This window comes from Lepidochelys kempii, chromosome 10 (genome assembly GCF_965140265.1).
Source record: "Lepidochelys kempii isolate rLepKem1 chromosome 10, rLepKem1.hap2, whole genome shotgun sequence".
Lineage (NCBI taxonomy): Eukaryota > Metazoa > Chordata > Testudines > Cheloniidae > Lepidochelys > Lepidochelys kempii.
Window position 1 is genome coordinate 16,780,259 of NC_133265.1, and position 17,710 is coordinate 16,797,968.

Below are 17,710 nucleotides of genomic sequence, written 5' to 3' on the forward strand. Positions count from 1 at the left end.
ATTTAGTGTTTAAGCCTCTAAAGGACTTCAATTTTCTTACCCAAATATTCAGAAAGAAGCATGATAGATTAGTTTTCTACTGCACAGATACTAAGCCTGTTGTTCAGTCTGCAGACTGAAAGGTGAACAAGTCCAGACTTGTTGAAAGAAGATTTATGAATACAGGAGGCTGAATTCGGATTGTGATAAATGTGTTGCAAAACAGAGGACTAGCCATTTACTGCAAATGCTGAGGAAGTACAAGAGCTCAAAATGATGTTTATGTGAGTTTAGAATAATTACCTTTCTTATCTTTGGGATGAAAACTCTAATTTCTTTTTAGCATTCTGGTCTTTCCTCTTTAATTATCTGCTGATTACTGTAACTATGAACCAAAAGCCTTTGAAGTTGGCTAGTATTCTATGGACTGTCCAGCTGCAATATTGATCCACTCCCCACCCTTACTTTATTTCCAATAGGACAAAGCCCAAGGCCTGAGAACCCATATGTTCCTGTAAGAATATGCTATGGTCATAAAAGCAGAGATTTCTAATTTACTACATTCTTCTGTTAACATGTCATGTTTACAGAGGGTTTGCCCATATATTTTCCTTTCTGAAAGAACTCCTTAGAAAGTAGAGTGTCCCTTCAAGTTCCAGTTGATGGAGCTCATTATGAGAAGCACTGAGATATCACATCTCATTCTACTGCTAAGACACAGTTTTTGAAGGAATCTTTGCCAAAGTAGTTTCAAATAAACTAGGCCAACACTCTACATTATGCATTGCATCAATTCCAGTGATTAATATAGATTTCAGAGTGGTAGCCATGTTAGTTTGTATCAGCAAAAACAATGAGGTGCATTTGTTAGTCTCTCAGGTGCCACAAGGACTCCTCATTGTTTTTAGTGATTAATGTAGTTATACTATTTATCTTTCAATTTTATGTAAAAAATAATGAACTAGAATTAAAATGTGGGTGACCAAGAGTACGTCTACACTGCAATTCAACACATGCAGCTGACCTACGTCAGCCGACTTGGGCTCATGGGGCTATTTAATTGAAATGTAAGTGTTCGGGCTTGGGCCAGAGCCCAGGCTCTGAGAACCTGGAGGGGAGAGGGTCCACATCTCAATTAAACAGCCCCATGAACCTGAGTCAGTTGACACAGGCTAGCCACAGATGTTGAATTGCAGTGTAGCCCAAGACTATAACTGTTACACACAAGACTCCCACTGACAACATCGGGAGCTCTTAGTACTTGATTTTATTTCTACTGTGTCTTAAGAGAAACTATAGGTGCCCAGAAAATTAGGATAAATAGAATGTAAACCAGCAAAGAAAGTGCTAAGACTTTAGAAAGGCGAGATAACAAAATCTTCACCGAAGTCACAGAATAAGAGAAAAAAATAGTTTTAAAAATACTCAGCGATTTTCAAGAGAGATTCAGACAAGGTTTGCTTTAGGTATTCTTAAAGAGGACTTTGCAAGCAAAGAGTGCATCTTTTTAAGAATAATTTATGTTAAATCAATATTAAGCTACACACAGAGATTGATTGTGCTACGAAAGGCACCGTTTCCCCTCCACTCTGGTTATTCCCTCACCTCCAAAGTCAAAATCCACTCTCCCACTGAAGCCAATTCACAGAGACCATCTTATCTCCCTTTTATATAAAGGCTACTCCTTTCCCTTAATGACAGAATGCCCCCTTCCTCCCACAGAGATGCTTAAAAACTCTTAAGACCCTGTGTTTGTGGTATTAGAATAAGACACCTTAGGACACTTAGAATAGGACACTAGGTCACTAGTTCAAACCCAGTCCACAAAGGTAGTGACCCAGAGTTGTTACTCAGATTACTATTCAGTAGTCAATAATGAAGCAAGTTGTCTGGATGGACCACCATCTCAGAGTCCACATCACAAAAACAATCACAGTGGCATTGACTGGATCCTTCTTGGAACTCTGAGGAGAGGTGTCAAGGACTGATGAATCCTGAAACTGAACTATTCTAAGTCAGCCTCCAAGTTAGGGTTGATGCATGGTAGCAGAACAATGTGGGAAAGCTTGCCCTGCTGCTGCTGCTCTCCATGCTGTGTCTTTTTTGTGGCTATGATGACAACTTAGGTCTTAAGAGCTCTTGATGCAGGGCCTTGCATCAGTGCTAAGTTCAGACCAAAAAAACCAAACCACACTAAAAAGTGAGAAAGATAAATGATCACTGCAGCTGAGACACTAGGACCAGCTTTAAACTTCTCCTCTGCAAGTAACAGACATTTAAATGCATGAGCCCCACATAAAATATTTTTAATTGAACTCAGCTTAAAAATAAGAGGATATGATCCAGTTAAGGCTAGTCTGTTTTCTGATTCCAACATTCTGGGTTTCCAGTACCACACAGGTATTGGAGTTTATTTAATTTATGTATTTTTAGACAAGATGGACCACCACACGTTGAGAAAGTTATCCTCAGGCAACAACACAGAAATAGCTCTCCCAAGAACAAAACAAAGACTCTTCTGTGCTCTTACATACCAGAGACAAGAAATCAGCCCATGCTAACAGTAATCTTTCCTAGTTTATAGCACAGCGTTATTTAAAACGTGCATCCTTCTGGTGGTTTATTTTGACATTATAAACATTGCCACAATAAGATGATGTTGTCAATGAGAACTAGAACCTTTAGAAATTTTAAAGTGTGACTGGGCTGAAAAGACAAAAACTTTCTTCTTGCACATTTAATATAAAATTTGGTAAAACAGCCAAACCCATGCACCTTGAAAACTGACAGCTTGATTGCAAAGTGCCTAAATGCAACTACATCAATATATTTACTACACCAGTATCCAATATTTAGAGTGATCTTTCTAATCAACTGCTGCACTTTTGTTCCTCACTTTTGGAAGGGAAGCCAGAAGCTATGATACTTACAGCTGTTCTGCCATTTAACTTCTGATGAGTTATATTTGGCTTCAGACAGGAACGTAAAATGATACTTCTCAACAGATCACATATTAAAGTACCACTGAGGGCTTCTCAGAAAGAATGATCAAGAATTCCTGTTAATTATTTCAGTCTCACTACTGCTAAGTTACTGTTCAAATCTGGACAATTTTAATGTCACACAATGACATGATGTGACCTATGTCATAGTCTAGTCACATGGTAGCATAACACTCCAATACATAGTATGAACAAAGTTCAGATCAGCCAAAAAGAGGCAGAGCACTATTGAGGCCCAGACTGAGGATGGGGTGACCTCTCACACAAGGAACACTGTCTTACTCTGGCCTACTTCTGGATTGATGACTAGGTTTCAGAGAGTGCTGATTCTAGCTGATTTTCCATATCGTCTGAAAATATCACTTGCACAAACTACTCAATTTCTCCTCTTTGTTTTTACTTGGTAACTGTTCAAGGAACTTGCATAAAAAGTTAAACAAGATGAAGTACCCTACTGTATGGGCACCATCTACAGCTTAGTCAAAAATCTAAAGAAATATCAGTTTAATATCAGATATGCTTTCTTTTGGGGAGAAAGACAACTAAATCCCACTCACTCAGGGACATGGACTTGATAAAGTAACATCAACTACTGTGATCCTGCTATAAATTGTCCTTTCTGTTGGCTTTTTTTTTTTTTTTAAAAGAACAAATATACTCTAGAAATATGAAGAGGCATTACGTTGGTTGCTGATAATCACAACAAAATATGCTGTGCACTATATTGTACAATATGCACCAGTTTTAGAGTGAGAATCGAAGTTATGTTTCTACTACTAAGATTTGGACAGGATTAGTAATCAGAACAAAAGTTAATCAACTCACCATACCCGGGACTAAAAGCAAGACCTTCCACACAGAATCCACTGTCATGGTAGATAAAGCTTACAGACTTACCATGACCGTGTCTGATAATTCTGTACAGTTTTCTCTTCTAATAATGTTATTGCATTAAACTGGGCCCCATATAATCCATGTAGAATTAACAACAGAACACGCCTCTTGTGGTAGAACTACGCTACAGAAACTATGCTTCTAGCCCTCATTAAGAGGAAAGCCTGAAAACATGACCCAAATCTAATTGATGCAGTAATGTTTGCTCAAGTTTGCTGACAGCCCAAAACAACTGCTCTGACAGGTAACTAGCTCCCCCTTTCATCTTAATGGAACGGGACTCACTGAAACCTAAAGACAATCAGTGTCATATTGAAGACTCAAAATGTGGGGACAGCATAAAATAAAGTAGATTTAATATAAAAATAAACATACGAGTTGCTACCGTTGTGATTGTATTACTCATTTTTATATTTCAAATCAATTTTTGTAATATAACTGGAGCTGCCACCAAATTTCTAATCAGTTTGTTGCACAGTCTAAGGACCCCTCCCCAGAATTTAGGTCCAGATTGGCATGGAGTACAGTGGACCTTGGTTATAAGTAAATACTACACAAAGTTCAAAAGAGATAAAGCATACATCAGATGACATTCAATAGGAGAACATTCCTGATCCTTTAAGGCATCAAGCCTCTGCCAATTAAAGAAAGTGTCTCAGGTCATACGGCTTCCCCTATTTCAGAGCAATCAAGGTAAGAGTTCAAGCTGAATACAACAGCCAACAGCAAAAAAAATCCAAGAGTCAATGAACAGCTTCCAAGATTACGTACAACCTGTTTATAGCAATTAATGATACATGCTGAAGTAGTTTGATGCTGGCTGTCATCTATTTTACAAAATGTGAAACAATAACACTAGGGAGCATATTCTTCCTTGGACATGTATCTAATTCCCATTAATGTTATTGGCTGTGTCTCACCCTAAGGGCAGACAATATATTAATATAATTTCCCACTAGATTTTTAAAAGGGAACTGGCTATAGTATATAAAAGGTTGTTGACAGTTTCCCATGCAAGTTTAAAACGTCACATGTTTTGCAACTGATTCGCTGTACTGCAGCAGTAATCTTCACATCTAGGCATTTAATCACTGCTCCCCCGCAAACAAAGGTAAGCCTAAAGAACAAAGGGGGGGTGCAAGTGAGGGAGCAAATTTAAGGGTGGTTTCACTTTCAGAGCATATTTTGTTATCCTTTTCTCCATGGTAAGTCCTTGTTTTCAGAAGCCTACCAACAGATGCTGCCTTCAAGGGAAACTCACTCTCTGTCCTCCTTCCCCTTCCCAAAATGGTCACATACAAAAAGTGGAAGGAAGAATCTGGAGGCTTTTAAAAAAAGGCTTATGCATACTCTGAAAATGACGTCTCAAGAACAGTTAAACATGGACTTTACCAAGTTTAAAGCACAATTTCAACCTGCCTATAACAGTTTGGTCCTATCTGCACAGGAAGGATCATGCTTAAAACCTGTTGGTTTACACTGAGCATAACTATTAACCTGTTTCAGAAACTCAGGCGTATTTCAGAGTGAAAATGGAGCCTTTTTGAGTAAAGAGTACTTTTATTATCAAAACTGAATAAGAGGAGGGGTTAAAAAACAAAACAAAACAGGAATTTCACCCAACCATATTTCAAAGTAAGGTAACTAGTGCAATTCAATGGACTTAGAAATGCTGCTTTTTAAAAACAGAACCATTTCCTTTGGCAGCTTTTTTTTTCTTTTAAATTTTAGTCAAAAAGATGACTTTCATAATACTTTAAAGACATATGGTATTAATATTTTTCTTGGACCGGCATGTTCCTTGGTTCTGTCTGCACTATAACTTTTTAATAGTTTAACTACTGTATAACCCTATGCCATGGGAAGCCATTATGACTTGTTTGAAGAACTGAATAGCAAGCACTTACAGATGGCACCTAGTAAGGAATGGTTATTTCCAGGGGGAAAACCAAAACTCTGCACTGAAAGTCAATGGAAATTGTACTTCTCAATCCCTTGGTGCTTTTGAAAGTCTCCTCTGTATGCAAGTTGGCATATGGAAGTCCTCCGTTTACCATCACAATACTAACAGCACAGATAACTGCTTTTCATGCTGTTCTGCCCATGCATCTCACCATGGCCTGAGAAGACAGGCTCAGGTTACACTCTCTACATCTCAACCTTTTTCTTGCTGAGGCTCCCCAACATGCTATAAAAACTCCCCGGCCTGTCTGTGGTACAGCAACTGTTTTTCTGCATATACAAGCCAGGGCCAGCGCAAGGGATAGCAAGCTGGGCAATTGCCCAGGGTCCCATGCCACAGTGGGCCCTGTGAAGCTAAGCTGCTCAGGCTTTGGCTTCAGCCCCAGGCAGTGGGGCTTCAGTTTTCTGCCCTGGGTCCCAGCAAGTCTAATGCCAGCCCTGCTTGGCGGCCCCCCTAAAACCTGCTCACAGCCCCCCAGTGGGCCCCAGGTCCCTGGTTAAGAACTACTGCTCTAGATACTACCAATAAGTGTCAACTGGAAGAAGGCTGTTTACGATGTGGACATTTTCCACTAAGAACTAGACAGATACCACCAATTCATTTCACAGATACCACTATGCAGCTGTCAGATGGTAATCCATTGATAGTTTGAATGAGTGCAAATCAGTGAACTCCCAGTGCCATTACTGACATTCAAAATCCAGGATTCCCAGCTTCTTGGTAGTGGAGCACTCGGGAAAGAGGATGCCTGCCTCTTTCTGTCTCAGAGCTTCAGGGTCATTGCTGGCTGTTTGATGGCTCTCTTCCTTTTCTTCTGCATTTCCCTCCCGCCTCTTCCCTAAATGGAACTACACAATACTCTTCACCACATCTACTACAAGAGAAAGTGCTGTGCATAGGATATTTACCATATTTCCCAAAGAGAAAACTGGACACCCCCCAGACGCTTGCCAGTGGGTTCTTCCTGCATGCTGCTGCCCAGCCGCTGGAACCCTGTGGGGGTACCTCATGCTGGAAAGCTGCTCACTCCCACCCAGCCCTGCTTCCCCCCCTGCAGGGAGACGGCATCTCCACTTGCCCCCTCTGAGCCGCACCCCCACCCCTTTTTTTTTTTTTAATATAAACACAAAAGTGGGCATTTGTCCTGTTGCTCTTGCCAACTGATCATATTAGCAAGAGCACACCGGATAAATGCCTCCGTTCGGAAAAAAGTCGAGAGGGCCAGGACAGGGCTTAACAAAGGGACTGTCCCGGCCAAAACTAGCTGTGTGCCACCAGTGTGGGCAGGGATTGTTCAGCAACAGCAAGTGGAGCGGCACTGTATGGAGGGTAAACAAGGAAAGAAAGCTTGGGGAGGGAGAACAGAGTGATTGAGAAGGAAAGGGAAACACTGGAAAAAGAAGACTATGAAACAAAATGGGAAGAGAAGTAGTGAGTCACTTTCATGATGTGTGTCACAAAGCTAGACTGCTTGTATTTGTTGTCCACAAACATGGTCGTTCATACCTTTTGGCTGTCAGTGACTAATGTTACTATTATTAACTACAACTATTTGAAATGCTGAGCACTAGGACAGCCCAATGCAGCATTCATGCATCTGCAGGAAAAGATGTTGGTGCTGAGGTTCAAGCCCTACAGTGCGCACTATTCAACTGGACTAATAACATAAATGATTTATAATCATTTACATTAAGAGGCTGTCATCAAGAAAAGATTCCGTGTAAAGAGAAGTGAGGAAGTTTATCTAAACCTCTTTTCTTTCTCACAGAAATTGTACACTACGTTTATTTTTCTCTAAATACTTGCCTACCTCCTTATTATACACAAAGTTTTGCCTGTTCAACCTCTGCTTTTATATTCCTTCTCCCAAAAGCAACATGTATTCATGGTGTGATGTTACACCACATATTCTTCATAGAAATATTGTTACGATATCAATATGGCATAACAGATATGTTTTATGCAAGATGGGTCATGTAAGATATCATTGGAAAGGTATATATATTTATACTAAATGTATAATTTCTTTACCTAAAGTTAGGAATACTGACTATGAAAAAATTACAACTGTGTGTGTACTTGGGAAACACCCACCAGAGAGCAGACCATCAGCCTTGATGGGCCATCAGGAAGAAACAATAAGACTTTGAAGATACTAATCTCTCTCCTTCCTGAGAAGCGTCCTGGGATGTTGCTTTGATACTACAAGTTCATGTGGTCATGTCACCTGGTACTAAACATCATCTTGGACTTCTAGTGATTTTCCACTAAAAGGAGGGGGAAGTCAAGACTGGGAAACAAAAGGTTCCCGCCTTATGTAAATTCTGTCTAAGGCTGGGGAGTAAGCTGATCTTGGTTCACTCTTCACTGAATCCTCACCCAGGATGACACCTGGAAAGATCTGAGAAACAAAGATGGGGGCGGGTGGGAAGAGAGTTGAGCCCAGGCTGGAAAAGGGATCTGGTCTGTGAATATGGTTTCTGAAGATTTAAGCTGCAAGCAGGGTAGCTAGCTTTCAAGAATTTCTGCAACTTGCCCAAAAGCAACATTTAGGGTGAGAAATTACTTCTTGAAACCAGTCTCAAGATCTTAAGCTTAGTATGCGTGTTTTGTTTTATTTGCTTAGTATTCTGCTTTGTTCAGTTTGCTATCCCTTATAGCCACTTAAAATCTGCCTTATGTGGTTAATAAACTTGTTTTTGTTTATTATAAAACATAGTTTGTGCAATTTATAACGGGGGGTGAGAAGTTATGCATATCTTCCTCCATATTGAGGGAGGGGGCAAATTTATGAGCTTATGTTGTACAGATTTCTCTACAGCACAAGCCAATATTATTTTTGGTGTACTTTCCAGAGGACAGCTGCACTTGAGTGCTGGGCAATTTCCATAGAGACCTATTTGTAGACCCTGTGTGATTCTACAGCTGGTACATCCCTACCTGTGTGTGTGTGCTGCCAGAGGCCGGAGGGCTTGATTCAGCAAAACAGGAGAGAGGCCAGGCTAGTGGAGCAGGCAGGCTCAGTGAAACCCCAGTACATCAGGTGGCACCCTGGAAGGCGGGTCCAACCCGTCACACATGGCTCCTCTGCTTGGCCATATCCCCATTTTGCTGGTCTCACACACCTGGGAAGGGGGCACACACGAGAAGGGGAATGAACAGAAGTTTCACTGTCTCTTTGTTCTGTTTGTACAGCATCATGCATGATGGGATCTGGTCCATGACTACGGCACATCAACACTATGGAAATACAATAATACTGATGTCATATGTAACTTATACCACATAGCATATTTCTTTTTATTAAAAAATATAGAAATCCCTTCAGTGTTATGTTTGGTCTCTAGCAACTCAAACTCTGTTTGTATTTGACACTAATTCAGATAGGAGCATCTAACCTCTATTCCATTTAGCATTTTGTATTCCACAAAATCACCCACGTCACCTTCTCTGAAGTATCAAGAGATCACCTGCTGCCAGAAAAGAATATCAGGACTCAATGAACAAGTGGTCCCATGTGTTACAGCAAATCCTACATTCTGCCTCAGACAAGATAAAAGTGAGTCCCATCACCTGTGCTCCAAGATCAGAAAAGAAAAAGTTGTAGAGAAAACAAGAATAGTTGTCTAGTACCTATGAAAAAGTAGGTCATGCTTAGAAGTTTGACCTACTGATCTTCTTTACTTTGGCAAAAATACAAATTGAGTTTACATAATGCTGTTCATATGTGAGCACTGACTGAAATATGAAACAGTACAAGTATTTTTAATAAGCCATGCAAGTCATTAACAGGATTCCATTTTGCACATTACTGATGGTAGAGAATCCTAGCTGTATGGCACATATTAAGCAAAAGCTTTATTTTTAATAACTATACACCTAAATGAATCACGTTAGAATTAAAAAGGCTCTAATCCGTACCATATTGTATCAATAGTAGCTAGAGTCTTCTAAAGTGAAAAATCCACTTATTTGACTGATGAACAGCGAAAGACCAGTAAAACCACAAAGTTAAAATGCTAGCAAGATACGTTTTCCACTATGTGTAGCGTACACATAAAGCAGATTCAGAATTCAACATATTTTGAGGGGAGTGGGAATTGAAAGAAAAGACAAGCAGCTTCCCCAGATACTGAATGTAACTCAATTTTAGCTGAGTTGTGACCAAAAGTACCTAATTCACTAGGGCTTAATGCTTTTGGAAATGTTACTGTTTGTGAGTAAGCTGAATACTGACGGAAGAAGCAAGGACTAGATACAAAGGGAAAAAAAAGCAATTAAACACTTAGTTGGGAGAAGGACATCCAGCCTTCCTGGAATTTTTATTACAAATTTACTCCCAAAAGAGAAGAAAAATAAAGCAAGCTAGTACTTTATGGCACTTTTAAAAATAATGGTGGAGTAACAACTCAAGTTATTGGCTTCCAGATCTGTGCTCAATGAAAAATGATGATCTGATGTCAAATTTAACAAAGATGCTGGAAATACAGGAATAACATTTTGCACCCTTGTGTGACAGAAATAAATATATTGCTACTTCAAAAACATGAATGAATAGCGTCTCCACTAAAGAGCAAAGAGAAAAGGATGATCAGAGCTCTCATACATCCTCTAGCTATGTCAAATAACTAGGCTGAAACAGGTATCTACCTTTAAGAGAGTCTGCCTATGTAGAAATCAATCCTTCCTATATGCCCAAACACCAGAAATTCAAACAAGCAAATAATTAATGCTTTTCATCACATCTATGCCTTATGATGATGATGATTACTACTACAGTGCTCTAAAACATTGCAGATTACAGAATAAGAAGTCACTCAAGTACAACTCAAGCCTTGTCTGAGATTTTTATAGTCACTTGAAAGACATTTTTAAAAAATATGATATTTAATAGAATTGAACTATACTAGATGTGCTTAGACTGGGAGCTTCAATGTTACCTTTTACAGGCTAATACGTCGCAAGTGTGGAGCAAACACACACTGCATACTTAGTACAGAATACAGAACTGTGCTCCCTTTTTTCCCCTCTACCACCTCAAATCCATTCTATTTTTTATACCCATCAAAACCAAGCATTTTTATCTACTGTAACAAGTGTATAATCACAGCTTGGCTTTTCATCAGTTTTCATAACACCATATATGGAATATGTTTAGTCTTCAGAAAAAAAGACTGAGGGGGCGGGGGTCCTTGATAATCTTAAAATATGTTATAAGGATGACAGTGATCACTTGTTCTATATCCACTGAAGGTAGCACAAGAAGTAATTGGCTTAATTTGCAGCAAGGGAAATTTAGGTTAGTTATTGGGGAAAACTATCCTTATAATTAGAAAGTTAAGTACTGGAATAGGCTTCCAAGGGAGGTTGTGGAATCCCCATAATTGAAAATTTTTAAGAATAGGTTAGACAAACATTTGTCAGGGATGGTCTAGGTATACTTGGCTCTGCTTCAGCTCCTGTTCTCCCCATTATTACTGCATTTCTCCTTGTATATTTACCGCACCTGCTCCATGCACACGTGTCACTGAGAGGACAACTTCCCTCATTACAATCCCCACAAGATATGACCTAAAACAAATATTTACTTAAAATGATCTTTAAGTTATTCTTTCTTCATGGCTTCCCATCATGACCCATATTCTCTATTAGAATATAAATTCTTTGAAATAGAGTCAGTTTATGTTTTGTACAGTGCCAACCACATTGCTGAAACACTTAAACACTACCACCACTTTGCAGCCAGTTCTTAGATAGTGCAAGATCCGCAAATCCAAGGAGGAAGAAAATATAATAACTGCGCTAAGCGCACAGTACAGCAATTGCTTTCAAACCCATTTCCTCTGAATGGCAGCATTCTACATTACCAACTGCCATGCATGATACTAGACTCCACAGAAAGTATGTCGCAAAATTTGTACCGTAGCAGCCTTTGTGAATAAGCTGTTGACAGTTAAATAAGTCTCATGATGTAGATTCACAACTTATTGTCATTACTGTCACTACACTGCTTGATATACAGGGCTATTTAAATGAAAAACAAACATCATGGTCACTTATGTGAAGAATTACATACCACAGATGCACGGTAAAACTGAATATACTATTCAACAATAATCCTATACAAGACAGCACTGTTACATGTATAAATAGCAACCATAATGTCATACAATGTAGTCCTACATTAAACCATGCATCACATCCACTTACATTAATATGTTTATTTTAGAAGTGATCTTTCAAAATTTAGCAGTCTTAAGTTTTGACATTCACATTAAGTAAGTGATCAGTATAACTCAGTTATATTCTGTACTGTAAATTGGAACCAAATAATCCTAAAGTATTTGGCCATCCATCATGAAGTTGACACTAACAGTTCAGTGTACAAAACAGGATTTTTTTTTTTTTTATTAAATGTTACTCCACAGTTTTGTGGACTGCCCTGAAAGTATTCCAAATTGTCAAGAACATATACAAATGGCTTTAAAAATCATTCTTCAGGTCAATAGTACATCCCATTCAAATTCCTTTCGCTATGGCAATGTCTTGAAATGCTGAAACTAAGGTAAATTAAGCCCAACCATCCCTCTGAGAAAAAGACAAAGTATCAGCTTCAGTAAGAGTCACTATAGATCCTCTCACACAAAAATGAACACATAGTTTTTATTCCATCTGCTTATGAAAAACTTTTAAATTGATTACAGAAAGTGTACTGATATAGGATCAAACCCTATCACGAAGATCAATGGGAGTGTAGTCAGTGACTTAATCTGGAGCAGGTTTAAGCCTCTGTTTCTTGCTTAAGATACTGCTCTGTTAAAATAAAGCTGCCTCTGTAAAATTATTGATAAATTGCTGATTTCCAGATTTGATCCAGCAGTGTTTTACATGCACATAAAAAAAGATTCACTTCACACTGGGAGCTCTTTGAGAGACAAATCCATTTTTTAACCTTTTATTTTATGAAACAAATGTATTTTAAAACCTATGAACTTCCTTAAACAAGACTAGCTAAAGCAGCACTGTGATTCTGACAAACCTATGAAAGCAAAGACAAACTCACTTAAGGATCCAGCTCCTGAACTTAGTCAATTGTGCATAACTACAGAAGGGAATGGGAAAACACAGCATTCACACAGAGCTAAAATATCTACTTCTTTATGAGGAGAGTAGGGTTAAAGAGAAGTGCTACCCAGCCATCAAACTCTACAGAATTAAGCTTTCATTTAAATAAAATAAAGGCCCAGATTTTCAGAAAATCATATAAATGACCAATTTGGTTTGTAGTGTGACCAACTGCACAGACAATCTTAATTACACATTGTTGTGCATTCAAATAAGACACAGACTTTCCTGAAAATCTGGGCCCAGGTTTTCAGCCTTTATGGTAACAAACAACTTTGAGTAATCCAGTGCAGTATCATCTTGAATCTGCCGAGACCTCTCCTACACTGTAGGCAGCAGGAGTGCTGACAAGACGAGCAGTTGCATTCTGCTTTTCCAAACCCTGAGGAGAGCAGCCAAACTGAGAAATAATGTCGTTCTGCTGCTACTTGGTATCACAGTTATCTGCATAGGTAGGCACTAGAGCTATTCCCATGAGAAAGAAACCCCCAAAACAAAAAGGTTGGGCACAGAAAAAGAAAGTTCCCTTGACCAATGAGAGGAGGGTGCTTCAGACAACTACTGTTCAAAGGCAGATAGGAAAGAAAGTCCCTGAACATGGTGTAGGGACAGCAAACTAGTACGAATCCCAGAATCCCCCTAGCAGCTGGAACTGGGCTTATCAGCAAGGCATTTCTTTGGTCCTCAATGATGGGGCCCCATTCTTTTCTGTATCATTCTCTGGGAATGAAGTGTCATTTTTAAAAGCACTCATCTTATATTACAGTTATTCCTGAGGGTATTCTGTGCCAAAAATTTAAAAATTCTGCGCCAAAAAAAAATTCTGCAAATTTTATTTGTCAAATAAATGTGGAGGCTCCAGCATGGCATTGGGGAGCACAGGCCACTGACTGCACAGAGATGGGAGATCATTGGGCAGCTTTCCCCCTGGGACATAGACTCAGTGGTGAGGCTGCACCCAACTCTGACATACTGCAAGGTCTGGGCCTGCCCCAGAAACACCCCAGAGCCATGCCCCTCCATGCCAAGTGCACCAGGTGTGGGCAGGCAGGCTCAGGAAGGCAGGATCCAAGTGTGGAGGGGATCCAGGTGTGAATTGAGAAGGTTCTGCATGGGGCAATCTGGGTGCGGATGGCTCATTGGGGATCCAGGCGCAGGGCGGGGGGGATCTGGATGCACAGGGGCTTGTTGGGGGGGCTCTCAGTGCAATGGTGATGGGACTGCGGGGGGGTCTAGGTGAAGGTGGCTGGAGCTCAGCAGGGGGTGTGTGTCTGGGTATGGGGGGGCTCAACGGTGGGGTCCAGATGCTGGGGGAGTGGGGCTTGGTATGATGGGGATCTGGGTGCAGGTGGCTCATCAGGGTGGCCCAGATGCAGGGGGAGTGAGGCTCGTCGGGGGGGTTCTGGGTATGAGGGGAGTCTGGATGCATGGTGGTTGGGCAGATGGAGGAGCAGCTCCCTGTTCAGTGATCCCTCCCCCTGCAGCTGAGGAGCGATGGGTGCAAGGAGCATGGGGGGCAGGAGAGGGGAGTTTACAGAATTTCCTACAGCTGGTGGAGAAATCTGGGGGTGGGTCTGACACAGCCCTAGATGCTGTGCAGGGGAAGATGAAGTCCTGTCCTCCCCAGCCCAGCTGGGACTAGCAACTAAGCCCGGCACAGGGTAGGAGCCACCAGCTGGGTCTTCCCCAGTCCTGCCCCCCGCCCCACAGTAATTTACCTCTCTGCTGGCTGCCCTGGGGACCCGAAACATACTGTGAGGATGACTGCTCTTGTGGCTTCCCTTTGCTTTCCTGTCAGAAAGTCATTTTTCTGCGGTGAAGCAAACACATTTGCGGGGGACATAAATTCTGCGCATGTGCAGTGGCACAGAATTCCCCCAGGAGCAATTACAGTGCTTAAAAAATACTAAGTGCAGTACTAAGCCCAAGAAGTCCTTGATATAATGGGCACCTTAGTTCTTTTTTTCCTTACTCTATCAGTTTAGATAAAATGCTTATTTTGGAATGTTTTTTATTCTTTTAGTACAAAAAAATTTTAAAAATAAGGTTTTACATTGTAACAATACATCGTTTTTCATGCCGATACAAATCTATGAAACTTTCTTATTAGGAAAAGACCTTAACAGCTTTCTTTTAAGATTGTATCAACTCAGCAGCTTCTTTGGCACCACCAGACAAAAGAAATCTCAGTCTGTCAAAATATTATTTGAATGGTCTAGTACGTTAGAAAAATCCATGCACTCCTAAGGTTTGCCAAGCTTTAGCTTAATGAAGACTGTTTTACCTGCACCTCTAAAGGAGATTTAGAATGGAAATGGCATCTGATCCCTAAGTAATAAACAGTGATATAACTAATACTTAATGACTGCCCAGCAGAACAGTTCAAGTACTAATTTTTACATTATATAGAGATGGGATAAAGCTTGTTTCTTTAACAAGAATTTTAGTGTACTGTATGCAGCACCTTTATGTCCACATGACCTTTGCTCATTTGTGTTTTCAGAATAGTTTGGAAGCAGTGTCTGTTATCCTGTTCCTGTTTCCACACAAGCGAGAAAGTAAAAACAATTTTAGGTCCTACAGAAAGTGGTGAGGTGACAATTTGAGGGAATCTTGTGTATGTGCAATTAAGGAATTTGTTTGATATTATGAACTCTGTATACTTAAGCCATTTACCATATTCTTAACTCATGTTCCCTGTCCTAAGTCTGTCCTTGAAAGTGACAGTCACTAAGAGCCTCCTACGAGTGAACAGACCTGCCCAGAGAGAATGAGATGGCTAAAGTCTAGTGGAAGCCAGTTTTCTCCAGGTTCCATTAGTGAGCTGGGGTTTGTAGCAGTGAAATTTCTCCAGCAGCAGAACAAAGGAAGCAGATGTTAGTAGCAGGACTAAGGGCTCATTTACACGGCAAGTTACTGCACAAGCTAAGGTGTGAATCTTCAGCACACCAGGTTGCCACACCGTAATTTGCCATGAAATTACTACAGCGCAGTGAAAGTCCCAGAGCATGGCTTAGCACAGTGTGCTCTGAAGTAGTAGTACACTAAGCCACATGCCAGGACTCCCACTGCACAGTAGTCATGTCTATACAGTGAGTTACTGCACAGCAAGCGGGTGTGCTGTAGCATCACACTCTGGCTTGCTGTGCAGCAACTCACCATGCAGACAAGCCCTTATAAACTCAAGGAACTCACAGAGCAAGGAAGAGGAAGCAGGAGAGAGGGGCAGGCTTTCAGAGCAGGGGATCCTGTTTAACCGTGAAAGCAGCAGAGGAAGAAGGCAACCGGGTGATTAGGAGGAGAAGCCATGTGTAGTAGGGGGCTGTTCTTAGACTCCTTAGAGCAGTGGTTCTCAACTTTTCCAGACTACCGTACGCCTTTCAGGAGGCTGATTTGTCCTACGTACTCCCAAGTTTCACCTCACTTAAAAACTACTTGCTTACAAAATCAGACCTAAAAATTCAAGTGTCACAGCACACTATTACTGACAAATTATAATTTTACCATATTATAAAATAAAGCAATTGGAATATAAATACTGTATTTACACTTCAGTGTATAGTATATAGGGCAGTATAAAAAAGTCATTGTATGAAATTTTAGTTTGTACTGATTTCGCTAGTGCTTTTTATGTAGATTGTGGTAAAACTAGGCAAATATCTAGATGACTTGATGTACCCCCAGTGGTATGCATATCCCTGGTTGAGAACCACTGCCTTAGACAAATCTGACCTGAGCCCAAAGAAGACCTAAAAGCAGTGAGAAAACTGAGGCAAGGAAATGCATATAGATATTTTATTGTTTTGCCTACGTCTGTATATCTTTTGTGCTATCTAAAGTAGCATGATTGGTATATATTAGAATGGGAAAAAGTACAGAGAAGTGAAACAAAAGTGATTAAAGGTTGGGAACAGCTTCCATATAAAGAGACTGGGACTGTTCAGTTTGGAAAAAAGACAAATGAGGGGGGATATGACAGAGGTCTAGAAAGTCATGAATGGTGTGGAGAAAGTGAATAAGGAAGTGTTATTAACTCCTTCACATAACACACGAACCAGGGGTCACCCAATGAAATTAATAGGCAGCAGGATTAAACCAAACATAAGGAAGTACTTCTTCACACAAAGAAACGAGTACTTGTGGCACCCTAGAGACTAACCAATTTATTTGAACATAAGCTTTTGTGAGCTACAGCTCACTTCATCGGATGAAGTGAGCTGTAGCTCACGAAAGCTTATGCTCAAATAAATTGGTTAGTCTCTAGGGTGCCACAAGTACTCCTTTTCTTTTTGCGAATACAGACTAACATGGCTGTTACTCTGAATTCTTCACATAATGCACAGTCAACTTGTGGAACCTCTTGCCAGGGGATCTTGTGAAGGCCAAAAGTATAACTGGGCTCAAAGTGAATTAGATAAGTTCATGGAGGACGGGTCCATCAATAGCTATTAGCCAAGATGATCAGAGATGCAACCCCATGCTCTGGGTGTCCCTAAATCTGTGATTGCTAGAAGTTGGTACTGGAGGACAGGGGATGGATCACTCAATATATTGACCTGTTCTGTTCACTCCCTCGGAATCATCTGGCACTGGCCACATTTGGAAGACAGAATACTGGACTTGATGGACCACTGGTCAGAACCAGTATGGCCATTCTTATGTTCTTAAGAATTCTATGTATTTCCTGTGGGGACAGCCAGGAGATTGGAATATCAATGAGAGATCAGTTTAGGTTGCTTTGCCCATA

General features: G+C 40.4%; 1 protein-coding gene across 2 annotated transcripts in view; it reads right to left on the minus strand.

Annotated features, from left to right (window-relative positions):
- Positions 1 to 17,710, minus strand: part of MOSMO (modulator of smoothened) — a 50,548-nt gene that overhangs the window by 30,809 nt on the left and 2,029 nt on the right. The window lies entirely within an intron of this gene.